The following is a 19,224-nucleotide window of genomic DNA, read 5'->3' on the forward strand; positions in this document are numbered from 1 at the left end:
CTTCCCCTCCAGTCCGCGCCACTCTGGGGGTTCTCCCCACTCGCGCCCCCCGGTCCCACGCACACCTCCCGCTGACTCGACCCCTGCCTGGCTACCCCCAGTCAGCCACTTCCGCGGGTGCTCTCTGGTGAGTCGGGGACAAAGGCGCTCCAGGCCCGGGGGACCCTTTGCTGGGCACCAAGCTGCCGGAAAGAGCACCGCTCCGGAGTCAGCGACCTTGTTGGGCTCTCGCCCCAGGTCTGCCCTTAACAATGCAGTGTGACCCACCTAGGGCAAGCTATTTAATTGGAGTCCTGGGAGGTTTTCTGATTTGCTGAATGGCACAGACGGGATTCGAACCTGGAACTACATAAGTCCAAAGTCCATAAGCGGTTATGTTTCTCTCTGTGCGTTTCATAGGCCTGCAGTGTTTGTGAAAAGGACTTACTCTGGCCCGTCACTTGTTTCCAATCCTGGCAACCTTTTGGACAACGTTTTTGAAATTAGCATCCCTTTCTGAAGATTTATGTACGTATACAGTTCATTAGCTTTAGAACAACATGTTCATTTACCACTATTTTACTCTAAAGTTCCTAGCTGGGCGCTTTCAAAGACATTTTGAGAGTAAGAATCTTCCTAACACCCTCTTTGTGAGGAGTAAGTAGAATGAATAAGTCGTTTAGAGTCTGCCCAATGAATGAATGCTGCTTCTTTAATCATGCTGTAGCCCACCTTCTTTAAGGGGTCAGCTGGCATACCTCCTAAATGCTGCTGGCTTTCTGTGGCCCTCACCTTGTCACAAGGACAGTTCTCATTTGTGTCTGTATTCTCTGCTAGTTGTGTCTATCCTCTCTCCTTTTTACAGAAGCTAAAGTTTTCCCCACCATTGGCCTCCCTCACTGGCCCTGTAGAATGGTGTGTGCGTTTTAACCCCTGCTCTTGTTCTGTGGTGCTGGGCTTCCTATGATGGGGCTTTAAAGTCTCTAGATTTCCTGTGGATTGTTTACTTTGTGAGTAGTGCTTTTACATTACTTTACCAATGCATTTCCTTGCTACTTGCATCTCATGATTTTCCTTTTTTTTTTTTTTTTTTTCTTTTTTTGGTATTGACCTGTACTTACCTGTCCTACAGATTCATTTTTTTCCTCTTTTCTCACTGTGGAAGATGAGTCTAGGTCCTCTTTGCCTCAGTTGTAATAATCTGCTAACATCTCTCTTCTAGAACCTACCGTATGCAGCTGCCATAATGTCACACATTGCTCATGAAGCTGTAGAATGATTTCTGTATCCTCATATATCAAACTCAGATCCCTCTGACTAGCCACCAAAGCCCTAGCTGTTGCCTGCTTGCATCTATAGTCCAGCCTCCCTGTGGGCACGGGGTGGATGTAGGGACGAGGAGAGAAATGAGAGGGGAAAGGTTGTCAGTTGGAAGCCAACCAGAGGAGGGCAATAAGCAATAGAGGGACATGATCACAGTTCAGGTTTAGACATCACTTTGGTGGCCAGCATGGGACTAGACTTGAGGGTGAGAGGCTGGGAGTAGGACCTCCATTGATTTTCTCTCACCAGGAGAGATAAAACAAGGGCTGAGATAAAGCTTGCTGATTCTTTGGGTGGCAGGTGGGTAGGAAGGAGGAAGGGTAGAAACTGATTCCCTGGTTTCTGGCTGGAGCAGCAGGATGATTAGTTTTGACACTCACCAGGGTGTAGAAATCCATGAAGAATGAGCAAGTTTGGAGATGAGATCTTGAGTGGTTTGGGATGTGTTGAGATTTCCATGGGCCATCCAGAGAGATAGTTAGTGGGCAGCTAAATACATGGCTTAGAGAAAGTGGTCAAGACAGAATATAGACTTTTGAGTGATATCAGCATATAAGTGGTCACTGAAACCTTAACGGAGGATGCCCTGGAAACTGTAGAATGAGAAAAGCAGTGCCCAAGTTTGGAACCAGGTAACACCAACATCTAAGGGTCAGGTAAAAGAAGAATGTAGTGTCATAGGAGCCAAGGAGTAAAAGAATTTCCAGAAGGAAGGAAATGTCTGGGTAGATGCCACAAGGAGGTCAGGTGTGATACGGAAGGAGATAAGTATGTTGAACCTGGTGATTGAGAAATCACTGATGAAACAGTTGGGAACTGTTTCACTGAATGGTATTGGGAAGACACCAAAGAGTGGTGGATTGAGATGTGAGTAAGAGGTGAAAATGTGGAGGCTAGGAGAAATTTTAGTTTGTAATGAGGAGAAGCAGCCAGTAGAGTGCATAATTGATGGAGTTTGGTAATTTTGAGAAGGTGAAAATTTATCCCAATCTAGGCTTTGGTTTCAGGTTTGCTCAGCACACGTCATTTGCCTGACTCTCAATCTCTCATCTAACCAAGTCAGACTTAATAATACACCCACATGGTCTCCCTCTGGCTGGTCATCAGGAATCTCCTAATGCTCTTGGCTAAGAGCCCATCTGTCTCTGCAGCCAGGATGGATGCAGACCACCTTGTCAACACATTGCTACTGGGGATGAAGCATTGCCCTGTGGCTTTCACTGCAGACAGAGCTTTCAGACTGGTTCTTCCACTTTATGGAAAGGACTAAGCTGTGGCTATTCCAGAACAATGCTCTATTCAAATATTTAACAGATAATATGTAACTCTTTAAAGATATGATTAGGACCATTAAAAGAGTCTGATTTATTTTAGTCAGTGTGGCCCCAGGAGCTGCTCTATTTACTATATCAAAATAGCATACATTAATTTTACTTCTGAAACGTAGAAGGAAATCCATTCACAAATGGTGATAATATCAACTTTCTTTGATCACTTTTTATTTCAGCATCCTCAAATCCCTGTGGGCTAGTACTTTTCCCTGCCTTTGGCTTCTTGATCTATTTTTGCCATCCTCTTCTCAATCATACACATATATGTATATTGTTGATGTGATCCTGTTGTCACTCTCCTTTCATATCTTCACTTAGCTTCCTAGTAAAACTCTAACAGTTCCTTCAAATCTTGCCCCCAAATTCACCCATTCCATAATGCTTTAATTGCCTCAAATCTATTCCTTTGTCCAAGTTATGTATGAGGTGATACATATAAGATACTTAGAACAGTGTCTGGCACATAGTAAATGCTCACTAAATGTTACTTGATATTGTTATCTTTGTTACTTACATGGTGTGGTGAAAAGAACTGTGGAAAGCGATTCAGGAAAATTTGGTGTTACACACACACACACACACACACTCACTCACCATGTTAGAAGAGAGCTCCCTGGGCCTTGCATCAGAGTCCATTTCCATTACTTTTGCCACTAGAGGTATCTCTTAAATGTCTTTTAACCCAATCCCCAGGGGACTGGTCTCACATTCCTTGAAAGAGAAAGGGCTGTAAGATACTAACTCTTGAGAGTCAAATAAAAGAACTGTAATATACTACCTGTAGTGACAGAGACAACTCCCATGTTGGTGTGAGCATCAGGGGCAGTTCTAAGTTGATAAAAGGCACCGTAGAGTCAATATGGGCCATGAAGGGAGAGGGCTGGGGTTAAATGTTGGGGTCAGCCAGAATTGCCTGAGTAGGGATGGGTAACAGCAGCAACTGCATTTAGGCTACTAAGTAGAGATACAGATGGCACCTCAATCATAACCCCAGAAATATTAATGATCTTGGAAGGCACTGCTTGAGCTACCTGGGACCTTATTTGGGGATTGAAAAAGGGATTGCTTTAGGTCCTAGGAGTTCTGAGACTGTGAGCCTAAGGACTATTTCATTGAGGTTGTTTTCATTCTCACCTCTTCACTGTTGTGTGGCAGGCTGAGGAGCAAACTGGGTGATTTGACAGAATTACTAGCTAATTGGAGAGAAGGGGTTCAAGATGTGGAAGATATTAAAGGTTTGAAGATTTTTGCAAGTTTGCCTACCATTTGTGCTAGTATTGTTTCAGTAGTAGTGTATATGCTGCTGAAGGGAGCATTAGATTACAATTATATTATTCATTAGCATTCATTCATTTATTGAATAAATATTTGTTGAGTACTGTTATGTATCATCATTGTTCTAGATCTAGGACCCATAGGGAATAATGAAGGAATCAAAACTATGCCAAATGAAGTAGTGTTACAGGAGGCTGGGGTATCTATATCTAACCATCTGAAGGGCCACCATATAGAGTGAAGAATGTGGGAGACATGATATTTTGATAGTTCGAGGCCTAGACATGAAGAGGCCTAGTAGCTTTTATTTCACGCTCTCGAAGTGCTGACCTACCATGGAGAGAATCATAAATACCTTGCTAGTATGGAGAAGGAGTGGGGCACATGGAGAGAGGTAGGTCCTGGAGAATGAAAAATGAAAGAGAGGAGAAAGAGGCCCAACCAGTCCCCGACTCTTCCAGTCTCTTTGTTGACTGGAAGCCAGACTTGTGAGCAAAACCATGTTGGATCCTCCAACCTCAGTTAAGCTATCCTGGCCAACACTATGTGGCAGAGACAAACTACCATCATTGAGCCTTACCCAAATCACAGACCATGAGCAAGTAAATAATGGCAGCTGTTTTAAGCCACAAAATTTGGGTCTGTTTTGTTACGTAGAAACAAATAACAGAAGCAGGGTTTAATAGCAGATTAGATACAGCTGAAGTGAGCCAGTGACCTGGAAGATGGATCAAAAGGAAAAATATTCAGACAGAGGCTCAGAGGAAAAAAAGGGAGGAAAAACCAGAAAAGAACAGTATACTCACACCAACTTTCTATTAGCTAGTATTTGTAAGTTAGTATTATTTTTCTGTGAGATACGGCGAAAAATCTAATACGAAGTCCCAAATGATGATGAGAGGGAGAGAATGGAATAGAAGCAGTATTTGAAGCAATGATGGTCAAGAATTTGCCAAAACTGATTAACAATACAGCTATAGATTGAATGTTTGTATCCTCCCACCCCCAATTCATTCATTGAAACTCTAATCCCCAATGTGATGGTATTTGGAGGTGGGGCCTTTGGGAGGTAATTAAGTCATGAAAATAGAGTTCTCATGATGAGGTTAGTGCCTTTATAAGAAGAGATACAAAAGAGCTTGCTTCTTTTCTTTTCTTTCTTTGTTTTTCTTTTTCTTTTTTTTTTTTGTTAGATGGAGTTTCACTCTTTTTGCCCAGGCTAGAGAGCAATGGCATGATCTTGGCTCCTTGCAACCTCTGCCTCCTGGGTTCAAGTGATTCTCCTGCCTCAGCCTCCTGAGTAGATGGGATTACAGGCACGCACCACCACGCCCAGCTAATTTTGTATTTTTAGTAGAGACGAGGTTTCACCTTGTTGGCCAGGCTGATCTAGAACTCCTGACCTCAGGTGATCCACCCGCCTCGGCCTCCCAAAGTGCTGGGATTACAGGCATGAGTCACTGTGCCAGGCCAAGAGCTTGCTTCTTTTCTCTGCTTCTACCTTATGAGGATACAGTGAGAAGATGGTGCAAACCAGGAAATGTGCCCTCACCAGACACCAGCTCTGCTGGTGCATTGATCTTGGATTTCCCAGCTTCCAGAACTGTTAGAAATAAATGCCTGTTTAAACCACCCAGTCTATGGTATTTTCGTTATAGCAAACCAAATTAAGTGAGACATATCAAGCCATAGATTAAATAGTATTTTGAAGATCAATCATGATATATTTTTAAAAACCACTCCTAAGAAAATAATAGGAGCCTGGATGTGGTGGCTTGTGCATATAATCCCAGCATTTTGGGAGGCCAAGGCAGGAAGATCACTTGAACCCAGGAGTTTGAGACCAGCCTGGGCAACATAATGAGCCCCTGTCTCTAACAAAAAAAAAAAAAAAAAAAAAAAGCCAGGAGTGGTGGCATGCACCTGTAGTCCCAGCTACTTGGGAGGCTAAGGTAGGAGGATCACTTCAGCCTGGGAGGTTGAGGCTGCAGTGAGCTGTGATTGTGCTACTGCACTTCAGCTTAGGTGACAGAGTGAGACCCTGTCTCAAAAAAAAAAAAAACCAGCAGCCATAATAGTAAAATTGTTGAAACCCATAGACAATGAGAATATATAAAAAGAAGACGAAGGCAAAAAACACATTATCTTCAAAGGTGCAGCAAAAAGAATGATAGCTGATTAATCAACAGAAAGAAAATAACTAGCAACCTAAAATTCGAAAGCAAACTATCTTCCAAATAAAAGAGAAAGAATTTTTAGACAAATATAAACCTAGAGAATTTATCAGCAGCAGACTTGCACTAAATGAAATACTGAAAGGAACTAGTTAGGTGGGAAGAAAATGATCCCAGAAAAACAGCAAGATGCAGGTCAAAATGAAGAACAATAGAATAAATATTTGAGAAAATCTAAAGAAAAATAAACTATAAAATTACATAATGATCACTTACTTCAGTTATATATATGGGGAATTAAAAATTCACAAATAGTGAGGGTGGATGTTGTTGTTGTTGTTGTTTGAGACAGAGTCTCACTCTGTCACCCAGGCTGGAGTGCAGTGGCATCATCTTGACTCACTGCAACCTCTGCCTCCTGGGTTCAAGCAATTCTCCTGCCTCAGCCTCCCGAGTAGCTGGCAATACAGGCACATGCCACCATGCCCAGCTAATTTTTGTATTTTTAGTAGAGATGGGATTTCGCCGTGTTGGCCAGGGCGGTCTCGAACTCCTGACCTCAGGTGATCCGCCCACCTTGGCCTCCCAAATGCTGGGATTACAGGCTGTCCCGGCTCAAGTAGTGAGATTGAGGTAAGTGAAATAAAAAGGTCTAAGGTCCCAGAATAATACAGAAAGTGACAAAAATATGAACATATTACATTTTAGTTTTTATTATTTTCAACTTTTGTTTTAGGTTCAGAGTTTTTATGTGTGGGTTGGTTACATGGGTAAATTGTGTGTTGCTAAAGTTTGATGTATGAATGATCTCGTCACCCAAGTAGTGACTATAGTACATGGTAGGTAGTTTTCAGCCATCACCACTTCCTTCCCCCTTCTCTTTTGGAGTCCCAGTGTCTATTGTTCCCATCTTTGTATCCACATGTACTCAATGTTTAACTCCCTCTTATAAGTGAGAACATGCAGTATTTGGTTTTCTGTTTCTGTTTCTGTGTTAATTTGCTTAGGATAATGGTCCACAGTGGCATTCATGTTGCTGGAAGGACATCATTTTGTTCTTTTTTATGGCTGCATAGTATTCCGTGGTATATAGGTGCCACATTTTCTTTATCCAGTCCACCGCTGCTGGATATCTAAGTTGATTCTCTGTCTTCATTATTGTGAACAGTGATGCAATGAACATACCAGTACATTTGTCTTTCTGGTAGAACAAATTATTTTTCTTTGGGTATATATCCAGTAAGGGGATTGCTGGGTTGAGTGGTAGTTCTAAATTATTTGAGAAATCCCCAAACTGAACTAATTTACATTCCTCCCTACAGTGTATATGCATTCCCTTTTCTCTTCAACATTGCCAACATCTATTGTTTTTTGACCATTTAGTAATAGCCGTTTTGACTGGTGTGAGATGGTATCTCATTGTGGTTTTGATTTGCATTTCTCTGATGATTAGTGATATTGAACATTTTAAAATATTTTTGTTGGCCACATGTATGTCTTCTTTTGAGAAGTGTCTGTTCATGTCTTTGGCACATTTTTTAATGGGGTTGTTGTTTTTTCTTGTTGAATTAAGTTCCAAATAGATTCTGATATTAGACCTCTGTCAGATGCATAGTTTGTGAGTATTTTCTCCATTCTGTAGGTTGTCTACTTACTCTGTGGATAGTTTCTTTTGCTGTGCAGAAGCTGGTTAGTTTAATTAGGTCTCATTTGTCAATTTTTGTTTTTATTGCATTTGTTTTTGAGGACTTAATCATAAATTATTTGCGTAGGCCAATGTCTAGAATGGTACTTCCCAGGTTTTCTTTTAGGATTTTTATAGTTTTAGGTCTTACATTTAGGTTCCTAGGTTTTTTCCTAGGATTTTTATAAGTTTTAGATCCTTTTGCCATAGACAAAACTAACTCTTGGGTTTTGTATATGGCAAAAGGATCTAAAACTTATAAAAGTTATATGGCAAAAGGAATGGGTTGTTTCAGTCTTCTGCATGTGGTTAGCCAGTTATTCCAGCACCATTTATTGATTAGAATGTCCTTTCCCCATTGCTTGTTATTGTTATTGTTGACTTCGTCAAAGATCAGATGGTTGTATTAATAGGTGTGCAGCTTTATTTATGGATTTTCTATCCCATTCCATTCGTGTATGCGTCTGTTTTTGTGCCAGTACCATGATGTTTTGGTTACTGAATATTACATTTTAATAAGTTAAAGATGTATGTTGTGGTCTCTAAGATAACCAGTGAAAGAATAATAAAAGAATGCTCAACTAATGGAGTGATAACAAAATAAGAAAAAAACACATAATCAAAAGTGGCATGAAAGGGGAGAAGAAAGAACATGGAATAATTAATTAAATGTGAAATAGTCACATGATAAGGTTAAACCCAGATAAATCAGTGGCTACATTATAGGTAAAAGGAACATATAATCCAATTACAATTAAAAGATTGTCAGGCTGATTAAAAAGACAATTAACTTTATACTGTTTATAAGAGACATATCTTGAGTAACAATATTGAAAGGTTGAAAGTAAAATGATGGAAAAAGAAGAACTTTGGAAATACCAATAGAAAGTGGCTCTGCTAAATCAGATAAAGCAGACTTTATGGTATAAAGCATTACTATAAATCAGTGGTTCGCAACCAGCAGCGATTTTGCCCCCCAATGGACATTTGGCAATATCTAGAGATATTTTTGATTGTCATGACTTGGGGTGATGATGCTACTACCATCTAATGGGTAGAGGACAAAAATGCTGCTAAACATTCTGCACTGCACAGGACAACACCTCCCACCCAACAAAGAATTCTCCTGCCCATGTCTTAAATGTCAATAGTGCACAGTTGAGAATTGCTGCTATAGATGAAGAAACACTACATAAAAATAAAAGGGTCAATTCACCAGAAAAAATAAAATAATTTATATACACTAATAACATTGTCTCAAAATATATAAAGCAAAAAACCTGACAATTAAAAGGGGAACAGAAAAACACAATTATGGCGGGAGGTTTCAATACAGTTCTCTCAGGAACTGATAGAACAAGTAGACAAAAAAAATCGGTAAGAATATAGATGACTCAACACAAATAATAAATACAATCTTATCGATATATTTAGAATAAAGTACTAAACATCTACAGAATACACATTATTTTCAAATACACATGGAACATTTACCAAAATTGACCATATGCTGGGCCATAGAGTAAGTCCTAGTAGCTTCCAAATTACTAAAATTAGACATAGTATATTATCTGACCACAGTGGAATCAAGCAAAAAATCAATAACAAAAAGAAAACTAGGGCCTGGCGCGGTGGCTCATGCCTGTAATCCCAGCCCTTTGGGAGACCAAGGCAAACAGATCACTTTAGGTCAGGAGTTTGTGACCAGCTTGGCCAACATGGTGAAACCCCGTTTCTACTAAAACTACAAAAATTAGCCAGGCATGGTGGCGTGTGCTTATAATCCTAGCTAACTCGGGAGGTTGAGGCAGGAGAATCGCTTGAATCCAGGAGGCGGAGGTTGCAGTGAACTGAGATCGTGCCACTGCACTCCAGCCTGGGCAGCAGAGCGAGACTCCATCTCTCAAAATAAATAAGTAAATAAGATAAATAGAAAGAAAAAAGACAACTAGGAAATTCCCAAATATTTGGAAATTAAACAATATATTTATTGCCTAACTTAAGATAACCTATGAGTCAAGGAAGAAATCACAATGGGAATTAAAATATATTTTGAATTAAATAATATTGCAGCCAAAGCAATCCTAAGAAAAAAGAACAAGGCCGGGCATGGTGGCTCACACCTGTAATCCCAGAACTTTGGTAGGCTGAGGTGGGCAGATTACAAGGACAGGAGTTTGAGACCATCCTGGCTAACACGGTGAAACCTCGTCTCTACTAAAAATACAAAAAAAATTAGCTGGGCATGGTGGTGTGCGCCCGTAGTCCCAGCTACTCGGGAGGCAGAGGCAGGAGAATCGCTTGAACTCAGGAGGCAGAGGTTGCAGTGAGCTGAGATTGTGCCACTGCACTCCAGCCTGGTGACCAAAAGAAAAGAAAAGAAAAGAAAAAGAACAAAGCCAGAGGCATCACATTACCTGACTTCAAACAATGCTACAAGTCTACAGTAACCAAAGCAGCATGGTGCTGGTACAAAAATAGACACATACACCAGTGGAACAGAACAGAGAACATAGAAGTAAGGCCACACACCTACAACCAACTGATCTTTGACAAAGTTAACAAAAATAAACAATGGGGAAAGGACACCCTATTCAATAAATGGTACTGGGGAAACTGGCTAACCATATGCAGAAGAATGAAACTCGACCCCTCCCTCTCACTACATACAAAAATTAATTCAAGATGGATTAAAGACTTAAATAAGACCTAAAACTATAAAAATCCTAGAAGAAAACCTAGGAACTACCATTCTGGACATTGACCTTGGCAAATAATTTATAACTAAGTCCTCAAAAGCAGTAAAAACAAAAATTTTGACAAGTAGGACCTAATTAAACTAAAGAGCTTCTGCACAGGAAGATAAGCTATCAACAGAGTAAACAGACACCTATAGAATGGAGAAAATATTCATGAACTATGCATCTGACAAAGGTCTAATATCCAGAATCTATAGGGAACTTAAACAATTCAACAAGAAAAAAAAACAACCCATTAAAAAATGGGCAAAGGACATGTCTCAAAAAAAGACATGAGGCCAGAAACATATGAAACAATGCTTATCATCACTAATCATCAGAGAAATGCAAACCAAAACCACAGTGAGACACCATATCACACCAGTCAGACTGGCTATTATTAAAAAGTCAAAAAATAATAGATATTGGCAATGTTGCAGAGAAAAGAGAATGCTTATACACTGCTGGTGGGACTGTAAATTAGTCCATCCCCTGTGGAAAGCAATTTGGAGATTCCTCAAATAACTAAAAATAGAACTACCATTTACTTCAGCAATCTCTTCACTGAGTATATACCCAAAGGAAAATAAATCATTCTACCAAAAGGATACCTGCACTCTCATGTTTATCACAGCAGTATACACAACAGTAAAGGCACAGAATCAACCTAGGTCACCATCAACAGTAGACTGGATAAAGAAAATATGGTACATATACACAGAATACTATGGAGCCATAAAAAAGAACAAAATTATGTCCTTTACAGCAACATGAATGTAGCTGGAGTCCATTATCCTAAGTGAATTAATGCATAAACAGAAAATCAAATACCATAAATTCTCATTTATAAGTAGGAGCTAAACACTGGGTACACACAAGGCATAAAGATGGGAACAATAGACACTGGGGACTGAAAAAGGGGGAAGGGAGGGAACAGGGCAAGGGTTGAAAAACTACCTATTGGGTACTATGTTCACTATGTGGGTATCAGGTTCAATTGAATCCCAAACTTCAGAATCATAAAACATATCCATGTAAAAAAACCTGCCCAGGTACCCCTAAAACTAAAATTAAAAAAAGGAAAACATAAAAAATTGATCTTAAATACAATTTGTGTGTGGTTTTAAAAAATGAATAATATTTGGATCACAATGTATCTGAACAGGGGATGAGCTAAAGCTGTTTAGGGAATGATAAATACATATATTAGAAAAAAAAGATGAAGAACAGAAAGTTAAACCTCACAAAGGAGAAGGAAAGAATGAAGAGCAGAAATTAATAAACAATAAAAATATTTTAGAATAAAAAATACCCAAAGTTGGTTTATTAAAAAAATAATAAACTGGACAAGCCTCTGTCAAGTCTGATCAAAAGAAATACAGAAAGCACACATAACAAATATGAAGGGTGAAAAAGGGCACATCGTTTCAAATCTTACAGATATTTAAAATAACAAAAAGGCTATTGTGGATAATTTTAAGTTTTGAGTTTCATTAAAAATCTTAAGTTTCATTTGAAAATATACATGAAATGGACAATATCCCAAGAAAACACATCTTAACTGACACAAGAAGAAAGAGAAATGTAAACAGTCCTAAAGCTTCTAAAGAGATAGATTTCAGCTGGGTGCAGTGGCTCACATCTATAGTCCCAGCACCCTGGGAGGCCAAGGTGGGAGGATCGCTTGAGCCTAGGAGTTTGAGAACATCCTGGGCAACATAGTGAGACCCTGTCTCTACAAAAAAAATAAAATAAACCAGGTGTGGTGGTGTATGCCTGTGTTCACAGCTACTTAGGAAACTGAGGCAGAAGGATCACTTGAGCTCAGGAGTTTGAGGCTGCAGTGAGTGAGATCTGTTCTCTTAAAAAGAAAGAAAGAAAGAAATTTCATCCATAATAAAAAAATATTTTCCTGGCCCGGCATGGTGGCTCACGCCTGTAATACCAGCACTTTGGGAGGCCGAGGGGGTAGATCATGAGGTCAGGAGATCGAGATCATCCTGGCTAACACTGTGAAACCCCGTCTCTACTAAAAATACAAAAATTAGCCAGGCATGGTGGCGGGCGCCTGTAGTCCCAGCTACTGGGGAGGCTGTGGCAGGAGAATGGCGTGAACCCCGGAGGCGGAGCTTTCAGTGAGTGGAGATTGCACCACTGCACTCCAACCTGGGCAACAGAGCGAGACTCCGTCTCAAAAAAAAAAAAAAAAAATTCTCCCAAAGAAAATTCTAGGCCCAGATGGCTTCACTAGTAAATCATAATAATGCCAATATCACACAAACTCAGAGACTAGAAAAAGAGGGAATACTCCCTGACTTGTTTTATGAGGCTAGCACAATCTTAATACTAAAACATGACAAGTAAAACACAAGAAGAGAAAATACCAATCTCTCTCATAACATAGATTTTAAAAATCTCAACCAAAATATAAGCAAGCCAAATTCTGGCATACATAAAAAAGATAATACAGATGGAAAAATTGAATATAATCTAGAAGTTAACATTTAGGAAACAATCAGTGTTTTACCACATTTAATAGATAAAAGGAGAAAAATCTCATGATTAGAGATTAAGGAAAAGTGATAAAATGAAACATACATTTAAAAAAACCCAGTAAACTAGGAATAGATGAGAATTTTCTTAATAAAATAAAGGATATCTACAAAAACATCATACTTAATGGTGAAATGCTGAAACATTTCTCTAGGCTTGTGAACAAGACAAGGATATCTGCTATCACCTCTTCTATTCAAGATTGTATTAGAGTTCTTAGCCTGGAAAATAAGGTAAGAAAAAAGTATTCAGATTGGAAAATAACAAGTATACCATTATTTACAGATGACATAATTATGTATATAAGATTAAATGACTTTAGATAAGCTATTAGAATCAACAGGTAAATTCAGCAAGTTCACAGGCCAAAAGGTCAGTATAAAAAAATCAATTGTATTCCTGTATACCAACAACAAACAGTTAGAAAGTGAAATTTTAGAAATGGTACCATTTACAATAGTATCAAAAAAATCAACTACCTAGGAATAAATCTAATGAAAGATTGTAGAACTTTACACAGGAAACTATAAAATATTATTTGGAGAAACTAAAGATGACCTAAATAAATAAGAGATATATCATTTTCGTAGATTGGAAGACTCAATATTATAAATATGTTATTCCTCCCCAAGCTGATCTGTGGATTTCAGTTAAACCAAATTCAAGTCCCAACAACTTTTTTTTTGGTGTGGAAATTGACAAGCTGATTCTAAAACTTACGTGAAATGCAAAGGGCCAAGAATAGCTAAGACACTATTAAAGAAGAACGAAGTTGGAGGATTCACTCTACCAGATATCAATATTTGTCAAAGTACAATGGTGAAAACAGTGAAGATTTAACATAAAGATAGACAAATAAACAGACAGAATTGTAAGATCAGAAACCAATTCACACATATATGGATATTTGACTTATGGCAAAGATAGCGCTTTAGGAAAAGTCCTGTCTCTTTTTTTTTTTTTTTTTTTTTTTTTTTGAGACAGAGTCTTGCTCTGTGGCTGAGGCTGGAGTGCAATGGTGCAATCTCGGCTCACTGCAACCTCTGCCTCCCGAGTTCAAGCAATTCTCCCTGCCTTAGCCTCCCAAGTAGCTGGGACTACAGGCGTACCGGCCACCACACCTGGCTGATTTTTATATTATTTAATAGAGACAGGGTTTCACCATGTTGGCCAGGCTCGTCTTGAACTCCTGACCTCAGGTGATCTGCCTGTCTCGGCCTCCCATAGTGCTGGGATTACAGGCGTGAGCCACCGCACCCAGCCCCCTCCTGAATTTTGATTTTAGCTCATAGGCAAAAATTAGGTCCAGTTAGAGTATGATTTTAAATAGAAAAGTAGAACAAATTCATGAGGAATTTGGGGAAGGCAAAACTTTCTTAAATAAGATATCCAACCCCTTCCCCTAAATCCCCACCACTGACTACAAAGGAAAGGATTGATAAATTGAAGTACACTAAAATTAGGGATTCAGACAACATTGTATGAGTAAAAAGACAAACCACGAGTATAAGAGAATATTTGCAAGATATATTCAATAGAAATAATTCTTACAAATCAATAAGAAAAACAACCCAAAAGAAAGATGGGCAAAAACCTTGAATGGGTACTTCGTAAAAAACGTTAGACATATGGCAAAGAAACAAATGGAAATGTTCTGAGATCATAAGTTGTCAAGGAAATGCAAATTAGAATTACAATCAAGTTACTGCTATACACTTACTAGAATGACTAAAATTAAAAGTAGTAACAGTACCAACTATTGGTAAGGATACGGAGCAACTGAAACCCTCAACCATTGCTGGTGGAAGTGTAAATTTACACTGCTGGTGAAAGTGTAAATTGGTACAACCAATTTGGAGAATAATGTCATTATTTACTAAAGTTGAAGATACTATCCACCAAGGCTGAAGATAAAATGATTTACCACTTACGTACGTAAAATGAAATATGTGCACCAAAATCATGTAGAAGGGTTTTCTTAGAAGCATTATTCACAATAGTCAAAACCTGGAAACAATCCAGATGTTCATCAACACTAGAATGGATAAATATATTGTGGATAGTCACATAATAGAATATTTTGTGGGAACAAAAATAGGTAAACTACTACCAAATGCAATAACATGGATTAATCTTTTTTTTTTTTTTTTGAGACAGAGTCTCGCTCTGTCGCCCAGGCCGGAGTGCAGTGGCGTGATCTTGGCTCACTGCAAGCTCCACCTCCCAGGTTCACGCCATTCTCCTGCCTCAGCCTCCCGAGTAGCTGGGACTAGAGGCGCCCGCCACCACACCCGGCTAATGTTTTGTATTTTTAGTAGAGATGGGGTTTCATAGTGTTAGCCAGGATGGTCTCGATCTCCTGACCTCGTGATCCACCCGCCTCGGCCTCCCAAAGTGTTGGGATTACAGGCGTGAGCCACCGCGCCCAGCCAGGATTAATCTTATAACTATAATGTTGGGCAAAGGAAGCCAGGCACATAAAAGAATAAATTTTGTGTGACACCACTTACAAAAAGTTCAAAATTTATCTATGGTATTAGAAGTCAGGAAGTGGTTACCTATAGTAAGGAAGATGGAGATAATTGAGAAAGGGCACAGGGGACCTTTAGATGCTGGCAGTGCTCTATTTCTCCATCTGGGGAGTGTTTTACACAGGTGTGTTCACTTTAATTCATCAAGCTGCACATAAGATTTTTTTCACATCTTTATAATTGTTATACTTGAATAAAGTTTATTTCAAAATAAAAATATGTTTTGGACTATGGCTTAAAAATTTTGAAATCAATACCATTTAAGTGCTTTTATGTCTAATGTTTCTTTCCTTGAATAAATTCCTAAAGGATGAAGGAGATTTCTGGCTTTCAGAGTGACTTCAGGAATGGGAGATACTTCTTAGAAGATGCATTGAATATCATCCAGATCATTAAAGGCCACATACCAATAAAATTTGAACTTCTCTAGAGGAGAGGCTATTTTATTCACTCACATGTGCCTAATACTTATCACAAAAACTGACCCAGCTTTAGACCAGGAATGGCAAATAGGTTTCACTAACTCTGCCAATTCCAGACTATTAGTAATGGTGATCTGGAACCCTGTAGAGGAGAATGCATTCTGAAACTGCATCCAGGGATCAGTGGGAAAGATTCTATGATTAGTTAGCAATGTCTGCCATGGGTGCCAAAGACAAAATGGTAGCACATGCAACACATACTCGCCATCTGAGGCCTAAAGATTTCACGACCATGGGATCTTGGCTGATGATGTGGGGCACTGAATTAAGAGCATTGTTTGCCTAGGAACTCATCATAGGACCAGAAGGATTTTAAGCTAATAATGGATGATATGACAGAAAAGCCAATGAATCGGTCTGTTAATTACTGTAAAGGAAGTCAGGTTTGATGGAAAGAAAATTAATAGTCAAGAGTGTTGGTAGGAAGTCAATGTGAAATGGAAAGATAATCCAAAACAATACTTTGACCTCCAATTTCTATGGTAGCATCTTTTCCCAGACAGATGTTCCATGGGAAACTGCTCTTCCAGACATTTATAAACAGGCCTACTCCCGGTATTTTTGAGACCTGAGTATAAATTGAAGAGAATAAATTGAAGCTGCATATCATATGAAAACATTGAAAAGTTTATAAATCAAGCTAACATACTGTTAGATAAAATATCTTCTAGCCACCTACTTTGACAAAAATACCTTCAAAATGATAAAATTGAAAAATTTGTAAATAGCTATGGTCTTTACATGATTGAAAGGTGGCAAAAATCAAGGATGAATTTAATTATTATTGTGCATGTTTGGTGGTTCTGTTGATGGTCCAGTGATGTTTGGGTGAGTAATAACATAAAGGCATACATGATTGTTCAGTTATTTTGTATTTATTCTATAGCATTTACTCCCTTGCCTTCATTTCATCAAAATCAAGATTTATATAAGATACTTTTTTTGACAATAATGTCAACTAGATATAACCAATGTCTGTAATATATAACTGTAGTTTCTGAATGGTTTAAAAAATTATTTCCATTTGGAGAAATGTTGCTCTGCTGGGGCAGCATCAACTGTAATTGCCAATAATATTCTCAAAGTAACACCTAGATTTGGAAACCAGGAATTTTACATATCATGTATATCATTACAATGGTGTTGCATATATAAATGATCATTATCAAAGAATATATTACAAAAATATTTAATTTTATATATTAATACTTACATCATGCTTTTTAAAACCATCTTATCTGGATTCAAATAGTATTTCTTAAATTCTTTCAAAAACATTTTTCATTGTTGGGATATTCTAAAGAAAATCAAAAACAGAAATATCATACTTGATTGGTTTAAATTTCTCTTTTAGAGACCACATCCTGATATACTTTGACCAGAAAGTGGTTTCCATAGAAATTCGTTTCAGGATCATTTGTAGGTAAATCTCCTTGAGAGTCATGCAGATTCCTTTGTTTTCATGTTCTGATATCCTAATATTTTATTGAAATACCATGCTTTGTCACATATTTCTTTTCTTTTTTTCGAGACGGAGTCTCGCTCTGTCGCCCAGGCTGGAGTGCAGTGGCGTTATCTCGGCTCACTGCAAGCTCTGCCTCCTGGGTTCACGCCATTCTCCTGCCTCAGCCTTCCAAGTAGCTAGGACTACAGGCGCCCACCACTACGCCTGGGTAATTTTTTGTATTTTTAGTAGAGATGAGGTTTCACTGTGTTAGCCAGGATAGTCTTGATCTCCTGACCTCGTGATCCACCCACCTCGGCCTCCCAAAGTGCTGGGATTACAGGTGTGAGCCACCGCGCCCGGCCTCTTTGTCACGTATTTCGCATGAGGTTTCTTTTTGTTTTTTAGAAAAACAATTTTCTCTAAAATTAAAAAAGAATTTAATCATTTTAATAGTGAAATCATTCTATAAAATGAGGTTTTGCTAAGAATTTTAGTAGCAAGCAATAGTTTATACCAAATAACGATGAACAGTGCAACTTCAATTTTTTTCATTTCATTTTTCAACAAATACCATAATACACTTTCAATTTGAGGTTCTTCTATTGTTTCACTGAACTCCTTTTGGACATTTCATATCTTGCCTAAATTAAATCTAATTTCTTGAACAACATTCAGTTGGATTACTAATTAGCGTCCTAGGATGGTTGTAATATCAAATTCAGTATGTTTTTCTCAAGATTGTTCCATCTTTGGGCAGACCTAGAAAATATAATATATAATCTTTTAAAACCGCTTCAAAGAATGTCTCTATCAGAATAGCTGAGGCCACATCTTCTAACATCAAATTCAAACAATTTGACATACATGACACAAAGAATGCTCTGGATTTGACAGCAGAATTCTGGCTTATGCACCCTTTTATTAACTATGTTAGGGCCCTCAACAATCTTTGACATTCCTTATATTATTTATATAAAATGAAAATGTTTTAATTTTAACTTTAAACTGTATTAAATATTGTCATGAAAATAAAAGTATTTGCCCTTTAAGCAAAAGATTAAATGGCTTCTACCCACCTACTAGTCTATCTAGTTACCAATGTAAAGAATTGGTATCGTATAGTCCATTGCACATCTAGACAAATGCATATATACATACATTTGTATGTATATATATGCATATATACATATATATGCACACAAAAATAAGTTTTAGTTGTTTAGTATTGCAAAATGTTCTTCAGCTACCCTGTGTAACTGTTGGCAGGTACTTGGCCAATTCATGCCAAACCCATGAATCTAAGAAAAGGAAAAAAACGAAGCTTAGTTCTACAAAGAAAAGATATTTTGTTATACCAAAATATATTGTTTTCATGCGATCTGAGAAGGATTTTGACATGTTGATTTTTCTTTTCTCTTACCTAAGCACTTCTCCCACTCAAGTCTCTTCCAGACTCCGAACCCGCGCTGATCATCCATACCAGCAGCAGAGGCACCCACAAACCTTCACTGTGTTTTGATACAGTCACTTTGGTTTTGAGGATGCAGGGAAGGCATTGCAGAACAGCTTTGCTCTGGGTCCTGAACAGTGTTTCTTACACGTGGGGCCCAGGGCAAGGATCCTTCTTGCCTGGGTCTGTGACTGGTACAGCAATAAGTGTAGGGCAAAATGAATTTCATGGTCAAACAAGTTTGGGAAATGCTATCT

The 19,224-nt window shown here is 38.5% G+C and overlaps 1 protein-coding gene across 1 annotated transcript in view; it reads left to right on the forward strand.

Moving 5' to 3' along the window:
- SH3GL3 (SH3 domain containing GRB2 like 3, endophilin A3) overlaps window positions 1–19,224 on the forward strand; it is a 447,963-nt gene that overhangs the window by 34,978 nt on the left and 393,761 nt on the right. The window lies entirely within an intron of this gene.

The sequence above is a fragment of the Macaca thibetana genome, chromosome 7 (genome assembly GCF_024542745.1).
Source record: "Macaca thibetana thibetana isolate TM-01 chromosome 7, ASM2454274v1, whole genome shotgun sequence".
Classification (NCBI taxonomy): domain Eukaryota; kingdom Metazoa; phylum Chordata; class Mammalia; order Primates; family Cercopithecidae; genus Macaca; species Macaca thibetana.